This window comes from Tamandua tetradactyla, chromosome 6 (assembly GCF_023851605.1).
Source record: "Tamandua tetradactyla isolate mTamTet1 chromosome 6, mTamTet1.pri, whole genome shotgun sequence".
Classification (NCBI taxonomy): domain Eukaryota; kingdom Metazoa; phylum Chordata; class Mammalia; order Pilosa; family Myrmecophagidae; genus Tamandua; species Tamandua tetradactyla.
In genome coordinates this window covers 97824903-97841666 of record NC_135332.1, presented here as the reverse complement: position 1 = coordinate 97841666, position 16764 = coordinate 97824903, and the positions used below count along the sequence as shown (strand labels likewise).

The window sequence follows — 16764 nt, the reverse complement described above, 5'->3', positions numbered from 1 at the left end:
TAGAACATGGCCAGGAACACAGAGGGGAATTCCCACTTGCTCTGGGAGATGAGGCTCAAGGAGGAGGTGGGGTGAGACGTGGGATCCGAAGGATGAGGTCACAGGGACAGGGGTGTTGCAAGGACAAGAGGGCATGGCAAGGGGACAGGAGAAGAGTTCCCAAGCTGGAGTCCATGGTGGGCTTATCTGATGGGACATTTCCTGGCCTGTCTGTTTTTCCATGTTTCCAGATCATGGTACTCATCCAGTGAATGTTTCTTGGGCTGATCAATGAGGTGACTATGGGAACTAGTGAAAGTAGTGAGAGATGAAGCAGGAAGGGTTGGTTCTATTAAGGGTGAAGGATTTGGGTACAGAGGGTAAGGCAATGATTGGAAATTTTAGGTAAGTTATGCAGGAGGCACATGGAAGGATCAGAAAGAGAAGAATCTTAAGACAAAGATATAATCTAGTAAAATAAGAAGCTGAGGTGTCAATTAGTAGAATAATAATAGCATGAGCAAAGTCTTAGATACGGGTCAGAGAAAAGTGAGAGGTGAAAGTTGGTCCTGAATTTTGGGTTTGAATGAATGGGTCAGGGCAGCGGTGGCAGAATCAATAAGCTGGGAGGGCAGCCGACTGGGGAGAACTGGTGGTGAAGGAGTTTGTTGGGACACGTTGGGTTTGCAGGAGCCCATGGGGTTCCAGTTGACACACCACAGAATTTGGTCATCTTTGCCCAGCCTCAGAGAGTCACAGTTGAAGCCACCAGGCAATAGACTCAAGCCAGAGGCCCAAGGAAGGTTCTTAGTTCCTTTATTTACTCTTTGCCCATTTCTAGGGGAAATATGGGCCATTAAAATGTATCCTGGGTTGTAATCTTTGGGGATGTTACCTCAGACTGTTTGTAATGACTCTGTACCCAGAAGAACATTTATTGGTTTTGTGGGCTAGGTTCGCTATGGGTTGTTTTCAGTATAGGGTGATTCTGCCAGGGCTGAGCTCTAAAAGTACGGAGACTGTGTCTCCTGACTGAACATGTCCACTACATAGGGACTAGAATCATCACTGTTCTAGGGCGCCAGGGAACCGAGAAGGACCAGCCCCTCGGCACCACCCTTAAAAGCCTCAATGGAAGGTTGAGGCGGCCGCACTGTTCCTTTGGCTCAAGGAGAGATTTCCAGATGCCTTATCTGGCCCCTGGAATCAGTAGCTCAGGCCTGACTCACGCCGCGTTGGCCGGCAGGTCCTGGAGTTCCACAATATAAGGAAATCGGCAATACACAATGAGGGAGGCCTTTTGTGTGGCAGCCCAGCTCCACTTTTCCTGGCTCGAAATAGCACCTATGCTGTGGCACCGTGACATGCAGAGTGGTTCTATTTTCAGTTCTTCAATGCCAGCTTTCCACAATTTTGAGTGAAGCTGAATGTGAAGGCGTGTTTCCTTCACTGAACATCATGGTTTCACACACACACACACACGCACAATCCCCTTCAGTGATTTTGAAAATCTACCTATTCCCTTATACACTGATACCTTACCATCCAAAATTTTCACCTTAAATTTAAATCATTGCCAGAGATGTGGCTGTTCAGTGTTTGGGAAATAACTATTTTTGCTAAATACAACTGTTCTATCTCATTTTTGTCACTTTTAAAGACATTCCACGGAATAGAAGCATTGCAATCATTGGTTACCTATTGTTATCTGCTTAAAATACTGGAAGAAGATTTTCAGTAACAGAAATTTTACTTACATCAATCCATTTTTCTCCTCAAAAGATGTCTTTCCATCCCTCTCAGAATTCATCCTAATGTAATGTACTTATACGTTCCAGAGTTTGTCTTACTGATCACCCATCATACGTCCCTAGGGAAAATGTATGTAAATCAAACCTCAATGTTTTAAGAAATTTTTGTGGCCAAACAACTCTGTTACAATATTTTTTTTCTGGATTCAACAATCAGTATGATTTCTACTAGTATATATATGTGTGTGTGTGTGTGTATAATTGAGTAAAACAACACATTTCCAAATATTGATATATAATTAAATATGAAGGTGAAAGTTCTTTGGAAATATGTCTTTTCCTGAAACATGGGGGTTATATGAGCCAGGCCTTGGTTAAAGGAGAGAATACTTCAAATGGCTTAATTTTTTGATCCCCAGAAAATTTTTATACCTTGGGGTAGCATACCTGAATAAGAAAACTTTCCCTGTCAGTTGGGGTCAGGATTCTCCAAGTGGAAGCAAACGTAAGAAGCAACTGAGCGCAGGTCTGGACTCCACTCACTGGCTTTGGGTCAGAGGACGTGTGTAATGTGGAGGTAGGAAGCTGACTCATTGGAGCCACTCAGGCTCCTTCTCAACAACCTTCATCAACCTCCAAGGAGAATGTTCACCAGCGTAAAGATGATTGTTCTAGAAAACCAAATCAGAGCTCTGGAAAGAAATACGGAAAATCACCTTGTTCCCTCTCCCTACTTCCTGATTGTAGATTTAGACTATTTCAAAGTGATGACAGTTCAGTATGTAACCAAGGAAGGTAAATGTGTGCCATCCCCCAAATGTGCTAAGTAAAGCCATTCTGCCATTCAAGTCACTCAGCACACGTAACAGCATGGATGAACCTTGGAGACATCATGTTGAATGAAATAAGTCAGACGCAAAAGGACAAAGAGTGTATGTTCTCACTGATATGAGATAATTAGAATGAGGCAAACTCATGGAGTCAGAATCTAGATAAGGATTACCAGGGACAGGGGTGGGTAAGAATGGAAAGTACAGGGTTCCTAAAAAGAGAAAAAAAAGGTCACTGAGCATCCACTGAGTCAGGAACTGCACAACAAGAGACTGAGAACCTGGCGGTTACAAGAGGGGTCCAGAGAGCCTCCTGTCCCTGGGGGTCTCTATTGGAAGGTTCATATATTAAAAGAATAAATACCAACTCCAAGGAGTTCAACCAAAGTGAACTAGAGGCATACAGGCACACCAGTTCCCGGGCTCTGGTAAGGGACCCGTAGACATGAGCTCGGCTTGAAGGGGTAGTAGGTGCTAGCTGAAATGGGGGAGGGAACGTAGGGGAAAATTAAGAATGTTCTACCAGAATTCACTCAGGGAAAACAGAACAAAAGATGGCCCATATTTAAGAAACATCCTGTTGTCTTCAAAGAACAGTACTGTCTTTTGGACTGGTCTCCTCCAATCCAAGCTGGAAGAATTTTTCCTGTTGAATACACAAATTGGGTAAGGAGAGGTTCTACTCAAGTCATAGGTACTGAATCTCATTTGAGCTGTTTGGGTTTATTAGAATTGCTTCAAGATCAATAATAGAACAGACATGACTTTGTGGCCATAAAGGCTGGTCTCAGGCATCACCGTCACTCTTGGAGTTGGAGGAATTCGGCACTCTGTGATGACCTGCTAAATATGGCCCAAATAAAGGAGGACAATCAGTTTTCACTGCCTATTCTTCTTTTTATATATTTTTTGCCTTTTCCTGGTTTCTTTGCTTCTTCTTCTTTTTATTTTTTAATTGAGAACTCTTCACACACATACAGTCCATACATGGTATACAATCAATGGTTCACAGTATCTTTACATAGTTGTGTATTCATCATCATGATCATATTTAGAACATTTGCATCACTCCAGAAAAAGGAAAAAAAGAACAAAAAAAAACCCTCATACATCCCATACCCCTTACCTCTCCCTCTCGTTGACCCCTAGTATTTCTATCTACCTTATTTTTTACCCTTTATCACCCTTAATATTTATTTGTTTTTTATCCTTATTTTTTTACTCATCTGTCCATATCCCAGATAAAAGGAGCATCAGACGCAAGGTTTTCACAATCACACAGTCACCTTGTAAAAGTTATATAGTTATACAATCGTCTTTAAGAATCAATACTACCGGGCGGGCCACAGTGGCTCAGTGGCAGAGTTCTCACCTGCTGTGCTGGAGACCTGGGTTTGATTCCTGGTGCTTGCCCATGTAAAAAAAAAAAAAAGAACCAAGGCTACCTTTTTAGTCTAAGGTGTTTTAGAAAAGCTAGAGGGAAGTACCTGAAACTGTAGAGCTGTGTTCCAGTAGCCATGTTTCTTAAAGACGATTGTATAATGATACAGCTTTTGCAATGTGACTGGGTAATTGTGAAACTTTGTGCCTGACGCTCCTTTTATCTATGGTATGGACAGATGAGTAAAAATATGGATTAAAAATAAACAAATAATAGGAGCAGCAAATGTTAAAAATAATAATAGATGGATACATGGGGGAAAATGTACCTATTGCAAACTATGGACTATGGTTAACAGTAATATTTTAATATTCTTTCATTAACAGTTAACAAATGTACCACACCAATACTATCAGTCAATGAGTGGGTAGGGGGAGAGGGATAAGGGGTATGGGAGGATTAGGGTTTTATTTTTTATTTTTATTTCCTTTCTGGAGTAATGAAAATATTCCAAAACTGATCGTGGAATATATGCACAACTGCATGATGATACTGTGAGCCAGTGATTGCATACTTCAGAAGGTCTGTATGGTGTGTAAGGGTATCTCAATAAGACTGTATTAAAAAAAAATCAAAAAAAATCAACATAGCTCAACAGTTTCAAGTACTTCCCTGCAGCCACTCTAATACACCATCAACTAAAAAGGGATACATATATAATGCATAAGAATAACCTCCAGGATAAACCTCTTGACTCTGTTTGAAATCTCTCAGTCACTTAAATTTTATTTTGTCTCATTTCTCTCTTTCTTCTTTTGGTCAAGAAGGCTTTTTCAATCCCTTAATGCTGGGTCTCAGCAGGATTCCTGCCCCACATTGCTAAGGACATTGACCTGAGAGTCATGTCCTGCATAGTGGGGAGGGCAGTGAGTTCATCTGCCAAGTTGGCTAAAAAAGAGAGAGGCTACATCTGAGCAACAAAAGAGGTTCTCTGGGGGTGACTCTTAGGCATAATAATAAGTAGGCTTAGCTTCTCCTTTGCAGAATAAGTTTCATACGGTCAAACCCCAAGATTCAGGGATCAGCCTATTGAATTGGTTTGCCTCCATTGCTTACAAGAATATCAGAAATTCACCAAAGAGGGAAACTGAGTATTTCCTCCTTTCTCCCAAGTCCACCAAGGGTACTTTGCAAATACTTTTTTGTTCATTGCCCAAATTACTCTGGGATATATTGCACACAGCCTGTTCTTTTTGCATGGAGTGCCTTAGCTGTCAAAATTCCACCTACTCGGGTATATTGACCTAATTATATTTTGTGCACTATGCTCAAAAATAACCTCCCAATCTAAGAGGGGGAAGAGAGGAAAGACTCCTGAAGGAAAAAGCTATGTACAACCTAGGAGAGGAAAGGAGTAAAGGGAGAAATTAGTTGCACTTTTTGCTTTGTTTCCACTGAGGTAAATTTTACAAAACATAAAATTAACCATTAACCATTTTAAAGTGTACAATTCAGTGGCATTTAGTAAATTTACATGTTGTGCAACCATCACTACTATATAGTTCCAAGACACGTAGGAAGTTGAAAAATCCTGGACACTAAGTGGTAAGTTAACTCGAGATATTGTCCTCAATTTAGCCTTTGCTCTGTGCTAAAGGTGAAAAGTGAAAAGGGAACTCAATGTCAAGTTTAATTTCTCAAGTTGAATAGTGCTGTGTATTGTATCCTCCTTTTGCTTTCGTATGTCTAAAATGTCTTAGAATGAATTTTAAAACCATACATCGCATGTAAATATGCATATATGAGCATGTATGTGTGTGTGTACAATGTAAGTATGAACAGATAGAATAAAGTAGGAGAGGATGTGTGCAAAACTATTAAGAGTGGTAACCCTGGAAAAATGTACAGGGTTAGATGTGAGCAGTGAGAGAGAAGTAATACTTTATTTTTAATTTTGCTTGCATTTTTAATAAGGAAAATGAATACAAGCATTATTTATATGGCTGCAAACTTTTTTTCAAGGGACAAAATAGAGGTAAGCTCTGGGCCCAGCCAACTGCTCACTTACCTCCAATTCAACAACCATCTTTGTATTTCTGGTTTAAAATCCCACTGCTTTGCCAAAATGCTCTCTGGTTAGGTATGAATAACTTCTTATTGCCAGACCCATGGATTAAAAGAAAAAAAAACATTTTATTTTGAAAGAATTTCAAACTTACAGGGAAGTTGCAAAATTAATTCAAAATCCGTATAATATAGGTAGCTTCGACATAAACCGTTCTTCCACAGATACACAAATCCACCAACTTTCCACTTTTGCCACATTTGCTATATCATTCTATCTACTTATCCATCTATCCATCTATCTATCTTTCTATCTAATTATCTATTAATTTCTAAAATTTGACAGTTTGTATGCATCATGCCCCTTGAACACTTAATACTTCCATGAACATTTCCTAAGAACAAGGATAGTCTCTTGTGTAACCACCTTAAGTATTGTTACTAGGTTCAAAAAATTTAATATTAAATATAAAGCATACAACATTTATTCTAATTTTTTTCAAATGTCCTTTTAGGCATTTTCTCCTCCATTATCAGATCCAGATCAGGGCCATGTATTGGCTTTAATTGTTATTGTCTCCTCAAACTTTTTATTTCTTTTTTAATTGTAGAAACATATATGCAACATCACCTTAGACCCATGGCTTTTTTTTTTTTGCAGTTAATAAATATTTGTTAATGATGAGGGTGGGATACCAGACAAGAAATTCTATATTCACTTTACAAAATTAAATGTATATATATATAAAATACAAAACTAATGAATGCAGGTAATTTTCAGTGCATAGCATTGTTTCCTTTTTTTTTTAAACTCTTTTATTGTATAGTATAACATATATACAAAGCAAAGAAGTTAAAAAGCAATAGTTTTCAAAGCACTCTTCAACAAGTAGTTGCAAGACAGATCCCAGAGTTTGTCATGGGCTACCATATGATCCTCTCAGATGTTTTTCCTTCTAGCTACTCCAGAATATAGAAGGCTAGAGGGCTTAAATATTTTTTTATCATAACAATCAACTTTTTTCCTTCTTTTTTGGTGAAAAATAGCATATGTACAAAGAAGCAATAAATTTCAAAATACAGCACCACAGTTAGTTGTAGAACATATTTCAGAGTTTGACATGGGCTACAATTCCACAATTTTAGGTTTTTACTTCTAGCTGCTCTAAGATACTGGAGACTAAAAGAGACATTAATTTAATGTTCAGCATTCATATTCATTTGTTAAATCCTATGTTCACTGTATAACTCCACCATCACCTTTGATCTTTCCATCTTTCTCTTTAAAGGTGTTTGGGCTATGACCATTCTAAATTTTTCATATTGGAAATGTCTGTCACTAGTATGGGGTAGGTTGATGGAACTATCTGATGTTCTGGAGAGGCTGGGCCCTCTAGGTTTCAGAACTTATCTGGACCAGGGATCCATCTGGAGGTTGTAGGTTTTGGAAAGTTACTCTAGTGCCTGGAGCCCTTATGGAATCTTATATATTGCCTTAGGTATTCTTTAGGATTGGCTGGAATGGTCCTGGTTGGGGGTTGGCAGGTTATGATAAGACCCATGGCTTTTTGTGTTCTTGTATCTGGTACTATTTATGAGATTGCAAGTTTCTTGGTGAATATAAATGCACTCATTTGACTTCAAAATCAGAAAACATTCAGCAGGTAGCACAGGTTGAGATGGCAACAGGACCAAGACAAAGATGAGAAAGTAGGAAGGTCTCTTTGGAGTAGGGCTTTCCATAAATGTCAGGGCAGCGGAGTTGTGGTTACCCAGAGATGTTCTATTTGTAGTTTTGTTTATCTGTAAGAAGCATGTAATAAGTTGATGATTATAAATGAACTTCAATATGCAGATTGGTTAGTAATACTTATTTGATCTCATTTGATCGGTTGAAAAAAACACACACATGGAGGGACATGGCGGTTCAGTAGGCAGAGTTCTCGCCTGCCATGCTGGAGACCTGGGTTTGATTCCCGGTGCCTGCCCATGCAAAAAAAAAAGACACACCCACAATAATCTGTAGTCTCATCAGATTTGCCTGCTCAAGTGGCTATTTTATAGCAATGGGAGCAGTCATTCCAGAACCATTAGGAAGGCTCTGACAATCCAGGAGAGAGAAGGTAGGCTCCTAAACAGAGTAGCAGCCACGGGAGTGTGGGAGAGACAGGGTCCATGAGAAGAATGTGGTGATGGTCGAATGATGGGTTGATGAAGGATGAGGGAGACAGAGTCTAAGATGATCACCTTAGCTCTTGGGGCAACTGAAGGGAAGTCAGAAAATAAGTTTGGAGAGGCAGTGATGATTTGGTTTCTGGTGTGTGGGACTAGGCTTCCCCTGGGGGAAATGATAGGAAGAGGCCATTGTCTGTATGAGCCTGGAGGTCAAGTTGAGCATACAACCAATCAGAGCTGATTATCTTTGGAACACTCCCTGAGCGTGTTTCTTGTACTCCATTTAGGGGCTGCAAAGATGAAGAAACAATTCCTTTGTCTCAAGGACCTCGCAGGCCAGCAGGTGATATGTGAGAATTGGGAACAGAGACAAATCCTGGAGGAAGAAGGTTTGAGTCCAGCTCCTACGCCAGACCTGGACTTTGATGTAGGCCCATCAATTGCAGGAGCGGCTGTCAAGGAACTTCTCCCAGGCTCATGGACCATTGGGTTCTGTTCTTAGTTGAAGGACTACTTCATCTTCCTTTCTTCTCATTCTATGTCTTTCTGCCCCATAGCTTCTTATGGCCACACCAGGCTTCCAGGGCCTCTCCCTTTCTTGCAGTCCCTCTCTGAGCATCCTTTCAGGCTCACCTTGCAATCCCAATGGAGTCACTCTTCCAGAAGTTTCTCTCAGAAAATCTGACTACTCTCTATTTACCAATCAGGCCCTGACCTAAGGTCCTGGCATCCTCCGACCCAGTTCCATCAATTCTGGTTTGGGAAGAGTGGGCAGTGAACAAGGTCAGTCTAACAAAAGGGCTTACTGGACAGCACTGGCCATGTGTGGTAGGAAGGGGCCGCCAGGCATACAACACGATTCTCCAACACGACGTCCTTTGGAATCACAAAAGAAGGAATAAAGGCTTTTCCCAGGAGGATTTAGAACAGGCTTCAATGAGGAAGTGCCTTTAAGTCTGGCCTTTAGGAATCAGTGGCATTTGACTGCCAGGGATGGTCAAAATGGATGTAAAAAAGTGCATGTCCTAATGCCATTTTCTTTCATGAGTTTTTCAATCATCATCATTTAAACTAAAGTGTCATTTTAGTGTTTTCAACAGTAGCTTAAAAATACAGAAATATTATTTTACATACGTGCATTTCAAAACACATTCATGCCCTCAGTTATTTTTGCTTTGTTTTGATGAAAGATAAATAGGGAAAAATAGAAGAGAGATGCTTCGTACTAATCCATCTGGGCCCCCCAAAATGCAGAAGCAGATTCACACTAGGGGAAGAGTTCTCTTAAGTATACAACCACTGGTAATGAAAGCATGAATTTATGCTTCCTTCAAAAAGTGATGCAAATATACCCCCATGCACAAAAGCAGTCCCCAAGAGAAAGCAAAGCCAGGGCAGGGCCCGGGTCGCTGGCTGGACTCAGGAAGGTGAGCTGTAAATCAGACTGGGGATGGGAATAATGGGGTCTGTCTTTTTAAAAATGCAAGCTCCCCTTCATACTCAGCTCCATTCTGGGGAGCCTCTCTCTCTGCTCAGACTCTCCCATCTTTCTTTTTTTTTTCTTAATCAATTCACAGAGTCTGTTTTAGCCTTGGCTTGGATCAATCCTACTGAATAGAATCAGAGAGCTGATTAAATCTTAGCGCTTATCCAATTTAATCTCACATTTTTACAGATAAAGGATTGAGGCCCAGAGAAAGGAGTTGTCTTCCCACCCAGCTAGTTCATCTACGGCAAATGCATGTCCCTCACTCTAACTGGAAAAAAAAACTTAATATATATATAAGAGAAAGAATGAGAATAAAGATTATCTGACTCAGATTTGGGAGAATGAAGGTCTGTGTTTATCTAATGGCTGGGAGATGAAGAGGGAAGTAGGCTCAGGAGAGAAGGAAGACTGCCCTCCCACCAGAGTGGCCATCAAAGTGTACAGTAATGGAAGGGCTCTAACCCAGCCTCGGTTGGCTGCTGGGTTCTGGGCTTCCCACAGAGAACACCCAGGAGCTCCTGTGTTTCATTTCAGCAGGACAGACTAACAGTGAGGACACAGGTGCCCTGCCTACAGGGCTTTTACAGGGCTCCTACGGGGTCTGCAAATTCAATCCATCATGCTCACCCGGCCTTCTCCTGAGGGTGTTTTCCAAATGCAACTTCAGTTTTGTACTCTTTCCCCAGCACTGACATTCAGGCACCACCCATCCGATGGGCTTCTTCTTGCAGGTACTGTGAGTTCTTCATCTCAGAATGCCACCTGAGCCACAGAGAAAGACCAAAGGTCATTCTGGGGACAAGTCATCCAAAAAGGGAAAGTCACCTTCTCATCAACTGCATAGAAGTTTTGTGGCTGCACATAGAAAGCAGGTCATTTTCTGGAAAAATATTTCACGGTCCCTTTAAATATTCTCCACACTTGGCACTGGAAGATGTAAAAGAGAATATTTTTCTTTTAGTGCATACTATGTTTGCTTTTTTTGTAACAAAATATAGAACCTTCATCTCAAACAAACCCATCTTTCAAGACAGGAGGTGAGGAACAAACTTCTGGATTCCAAGACAAAAGAAAACAATGTGGCTCAAACTATTGAAATGTTCCTGTCCCTCATTTCACATAGCCTGCCTTCTGCCGCTTCTCCAGTTCAGGACTTCTTCCCCAAGGGGAGTGGAACATTGCAATCTCCAACTCCTTGTTTTCTTCCAACACAAAGGCTTCTTGAGGCCCAGCAACTCCTCCCTCCATCAGTCACTTCATCCTAATTCTCTAAGGTCCTTCACTCACACCTCACTCCAGTGTGGCTCCTCCGTGCTGGCAAGGACACTGGGCTCCTTCTGGAATGGCCACGCTACCATTTTGACAAGGTCAGACAAATTCACCCACATACTTCTCAACAGCCCTTTTCAAATCAGGCCATTTCCCCAAAACATTGGGCACTTCCTTTGCCAGCCCCTGTAGGGGTAGAAACGTTTGTTTTCTTACCTGGCAAAAAGCTGTCACAGATTCGGCTCAAGCAGAATACATCCTTCTGTTTTCAGCAGGGTTTTCCAGCTCTGGAAAACTAAGGCTGGCTACAGAGCCTGAACTTCTCTCCCTGGCAAATGGGTATCCTCCTATCACACTCTTTTGAGTTTCTAAACCTGTTTTAAGGCACCCTCCACGTTCTTACATTTGTTTTAATAATTTAATAATGTAATTTTAATAGTTTAAATTTCTTAATGATTTAATGAAAAAATAATCTGAGGAAGTACTCTCATTCATATACACCACAACCAAATAGCTTTGCTTCACTTTTTTTTCTGAAACTCCTCATTCTCTTTCTCAGGACCTTCTTAAGGTTGCAGAATTGCAAATGTAGAGTTCCAGATTGATTAACTTATCTTCAGTAGACCCAATAGCGATAGAGGGAAAGCTGGAGAGTGCTCTCCAGAAGGTTTGGCAAGTTGTAAGAATACTGGTGGTTTATGATGAACTGAGCCACTTCAACCAGTTACTGAATAACCAATAAGTGATACTCTTTTTTGAATGGATTTCATCAGAAATGCTCACAGGATTTTCCGCATAGCTGGATACATTAGATGCTGAAGGTCCAAATGTGAGATTACACGTACCTGATGACAGGTGCCCTGTAGGTGTAGGTTTTATGTAGAACCAATAACTCTTAAAAACCTTTAACTCTGTGGACCTAATAAAAACCACTGAATTATATAAATACTTCAAATGGGTCAATCATATGATGTGAATTATTTCTTAATAAAGCTGCTAAAAAAGATTCGTAAAAATATGTATCTATATGTTGATATTGTGAACCATTGATTTTACACTTTGGATGATTATGTGGTGTGTGAATATATAACATACATCAATTAAAAATAAAAATATTCCATAACTAAAATCAGTATTTACTTCCATCATTTCTATTTATCGGGAGATCAAGAGAAGTTGATTCCTGCCTCATGAGATAGTAGCCCAAATGTCAGCCAGGGTGGCCATCACCTGAAGGCATGGCTGAGGCTGGAGGATTCCTTTCCATGGTGCTTCATCACAGGGATGACAGGCTGGTTTGGGTGGTTATGGAAGGCTCCTGTTGCTCCCCATCTGAGCATCTCTACAACTTGCTTAAGTCTCCTTACAACACGGCAGCCAGCTTCCTCCCTAGGCAAAAGATTCAAACAAGAGACATCATCTTCTTGAATCAAACAAATGACAGTGACCCCAAGAGAACAGAAGGGCTGATGTGGTGGACTCTAAACCCCTAAGCTATACTGATGGCTTCCGAAGATTCTTACTTCAGTGGAAGGGTGAGAAGGCAGAATTCTAGAGGATCCCTGGGAAATCTGGACTGTTCCCATAGTATTTGAAGGCCTTAGGAAACCAGGTACTCCTTGGAACATGTGAGATACTGAGTTCAGTTTTCATAACAGCCAAAGAGAAAGCTCATCTGCCAGTCTCAATTTGTGGAACCAATGGCACAAACATGATATCAGTACTGTTTCAGTTTCAGGGAGTGGCCAAAGTTTATGTCAAATGGCCAGGCAGTTGTTTCCATGATTGTATTTGTGCAAATGAGAGGTGTAATGGTCTTTCCCCTGGAGATTCTAAATTGATATTTTAGCTAAGAAGTATGCCTCATGTTCTGACTAGCAGTCTAGAGTTGAGATTTAGCCCAAAGTATTCTTTCAAGTTGTCCAGAGGTGAATGTATCTGAAGTAAAGGAAGCTGAAGCTTTGGGATTCCTGCTTGCATAGGCCTCTTCCAAGACTCTGCAAACATTATGTTCAATGAGTATTATGTTTTTATAAAATTTGAAAAAATAAGATGTTTCATAATCATCAGTTAAGAGCTCTGTCTCTTTCAATTCTTCTCCTCCATCCCACTTCATATAACAATGTTGGAGTTGGCCTTAGGCAGTTTGCCATCTGGCTAAAAGTTACCTGATGCACACAAAAACTACATCACTGGAGATGACCTGAAATTCATATGACAGCACTACAAGGAGAATGTCAGTGACGACTGATTAATAAGTGTTGTCAGTTCTAAATACACTTAAAAGTAGTCACTTTAGGGTGCACAGGTAGTTCAGTGATAGAATGCTCACCTTCCATGCAGGAAACCCAGGTTCAATTCCTGGCCATGCACCTAAAAAAAAAGAAAAAAAAGTAGTCACTTTAAAAGAAAACTTGAAATGTCCACAACATTATACTCTCGTACCAAAAAACCTTAGTATGGGTCTTTCCAAATTTGACAACAATCATAAAGATTTACATGGCCTTACAAATAACAAATTGTAAAGCTGAAAGCAATTTTTCTCAACTACCAAAACTTGAAAAGATCTGTCAACCATGCTGAAGACTGATTTATCTTTCTGTTCTCTCTGTAGAAAATTATACTACAAAAATCAGTCTTATAGGAAGGCATGTAAAGAGAATGTAAGACAATTAGTTAATAAGATACACTATTTTCCTGGATTTGGTGATCTTTTGTGATGTATTGTTAACCTTTAAAATCTGTAATTTGTAGTGACCTCTTTTCTTGTTTAAAATAAATATTCATATATAACACTTCCCATAAAGTATTGAAATTACAAACATAATAATAGTACATACCGATGAAAATACTGATAGTGCTTTACTGTAATTATTACTCTTTTAAAACTTTCTTCACACTTTCATTTTCTAATATGAAATTTAATATCCATAGTATTGAGAGCAATGTTTAATAATTGGAAGAGATACAAATTCAAGGTGATAAAAATAGACAAATAACATATCTCTCAAGGTTATTGCCTTTTGACTCAAGCAGAAGGTATAAACACGAAAACATTGCTTCCTTTATTTTGGGCAATGAGGGTCAAAAATAAGATTAGATCTAATGTATCCATCATAGATATTTAGTTACCCAACACAATAACCCACTAACAATGAAAAAAAAGCACACACAAGAACAACACTGCAATATTAAACAACTTCTCCATTTCACACGATATTTTCCCACTGCTACTGAAAGTTTCAGCTTCGGTTTAAAACACAACTTATATGACAGGTCATAAATTGTTTCTTTTTAAAACTTTTGTGGGATTAAATAAAGACATTAAAGTTTTCATTTTTTCTCATATTGTTGGCTATCTCATTGCCATATGGATATATCTATCTGATTTGTTAGTTTAGAGTTAGATATCATGTGTCTCCTCTTGAACTTGATAAATTACCTCTTATTAAAAATACTTAAGTATTTCCTTTAACATTTCTAAAGCCTATATTACTTATCTTGATATCTAGAAGCAATATCAAAATCATCTAATCTAGAAAGGATTTTCAACAAAATAAATTACATTAATTTTATTAATAATATCAGGGCATTAGAATATCCTCTAGTTATAATTCTTACAATTTAAGTTTATGCTCTATTCCTTGTAAATAACTGCACAATTTCATTCTGGTGAAAAAGGCATTTACTGTAAACACAAATTAAGATGTCAGCCCTAGAGGAAATTGTGTATTCAAACTATCTCAGAGAGATCAGTAATTTTCCATAAATATAATTTATTAGTCAGGACTATTTTGGATTGCCACTGACAGAAAATCCGACTGAAATTAACCAGAGCAAAAAACGAAGATTAATGGCTCATAAAGCAGGAAGTGTGCGGTGCATACTGCTGGAGATCCAGGCCAGTCTACACTTGATCTCCATCTCACAGACTTGCTGTCCTCTGTGTGGGCTTCTTTCTCAAACAGGTGGCCCCTTGGGGTGATGGGATGGCTTCCAAGCAACTCCAAGACTGTGCCCCAGCACAGTGCCTCTCTCGGGAGCCCCAGCAAAACCCCAAAGCTCAGCCTCCTTAGCACTGATAAACTTATCCTTATACTACAGATGATGGCCAGAAAAGACCCAGGAGCTAGGATGGAGCCTGAAGTCAATCCAACTACAGAAACTGAAAACAGAGCAGGAAAGACAGGTGAGGTGCTACGTTAGGTAAAAGCCAGGGAAATCAATAATAGGCAGAAAAACACAACTGCTTGATATAATTATGAGGCTGTTAAAGAGTCTTTCTGATTTACAATTTAAGAAAGTGGTTTTGTAGGTGATCCTTTTAAGACACCTTGGAGTGGTGTGGTCCCTACATGGAAAACAAAATGTCAGCCATAAACCATCCATGTTGCTCGGTAGAATTAGAGAGTTCTTCCGAAGCTATCTGAAAATGAAGCTCAAGTGAGATCATGGTTAAATTTTGAAGCATTATAAATTAGATTCAAAAAACCCTGCCTGCCAAAGCTAACAGTCCAGGTGGAGTTAGGAGAGAGAAATGGAGATGACAAAGACCAACGTGGCACGCTGACATTTCCCATGGTTCATTAACTCCATTTGGTTCACTAACTCTCTTCTGTGGCCTTCATAAATTCATCTCAGAATTACTGTCAATGAAATTACAGGCTGCTCAACAAAGGAAGTATCAATCTGTAATGTTCCATTGGGTCGGTAAGACCTCAAGTTGTCGTGGGTACATTTCGTGTCATGAAAGGCTGGACTCCGGGTTTGCTTAAAGCGCCTTCAGGAATTTCATGAAAATTCCATATCCTGATCTCTCTCTAAGCAAAGTTCAGGTAATGTTTGGACCTGGAAGCCCTATTTTAAAGAACCACAAAAAATAAATACAAGCAACTGTAAGTCTAATAAATCATGCTCAATCTCTTTTTTTCCCTAAGACCCTTTTCCAGATTTCTTAAAAGAAGTTTGTAAAACATATTTGTACTTTCATTGTACCAAATAGAGATAATGGAGAGAAGGACTCTTTGAAATATATCATTTCCAAAATTCAAGATGAAAAAGAGTTTAGAGATTTCTGTTTTGTGTTTCTTTCCTGAAAACTAAAAGAAAGAGCAAGTGTGTGTGTGTATCTGTGTACATGTATATGTGTAAGTGCAAATGTACATTGCAGTATATAAACAACACCTAACTTGAAGAGGTTTTGAAGGCAATTCCAATTAGTATATCATAGCCATTTTCCACAATATTAGAAAATGGATTTTTATCTACTTATGTACATGACCCATATGTACTATATGAAACTTTGTACATAGTACATATGGATCCAATACAAACATTGTATGCTCATCCCATATCAAAAGACAATAGCCACAAGAGCAAATTTACACTGGGAATTGGAAATTTTATTTCTTTTGCCAGATTTATAATTCACTACTTAGAAATATAATTCTGGTTATTATTACCCCCTTTTCTTCATACGGAAAATTCTGTTCTCTGGCTAATTATTCTGATACAGAGAACCATCAATTACCCTGGAAAGGGAGAGTTAACATTCCATTCTCACTGCTAAAGACTTGCCATTGCAGTTTATTATAAAGCATCTTTTCTGGGCTCAAGCTACCTTGGATCTTGCCTGCATGAACTCTTCTTTCCATCTAAATCCAGGTTGTACTCCAGACAAAAGCATATTTTTCTTAATAAAACCATTATTTTTTAACAGTATTCCACCTATCTAGTTTTTCTACCATGCATTAGATTTTCTTTCTTTAGACCACATTGCCTTCTTCCACCAAGGAAAGGATGGAATAGTTCATTGAAAGTCAGGTG

At 39.3% G+C, this 16764-nt stretch overlaps 1 long non-coding RNA gene across 9 annotated transcripts in view; it reads right to left on the bottom strand.

Annotated features, from left to right (window-relative positions):
- Nucleotides 1-16764, bottom strand: part of LOC143688628 (uncharacterized) — a 67665-nt gene that overhangs the window by 36039 nt on the left and 14862 nt on the right. For 4 of the 9 annotated variants that reach the window (XR_013178180.1, XR_013178174.1, XR_013178176.1 and 1 more), the window contains exons 2-6: nt 13271-13311; nt 12169-12327; nt 10297-10431; nt 6010-6091; nt 1737-1849 (exon numbers count right to left, since the gene is read on the bottom strand). This is a non-coding gene — a long non-coding RNA (uncharacterized LOC143688628). Of the gene's footprint in view, nt 1-1736; nt 1850-2250; nt 2402-6009; nt 6095-10296; nt 10432-12073; nt 12328-13270; nt 13312-16764 lie in introns of those variants that run through there. The other 5 variants (XR_013178181.1, XR_013178183.1, XR_013178182.1 and 2 more) reach the window with 3 other exon arrangements.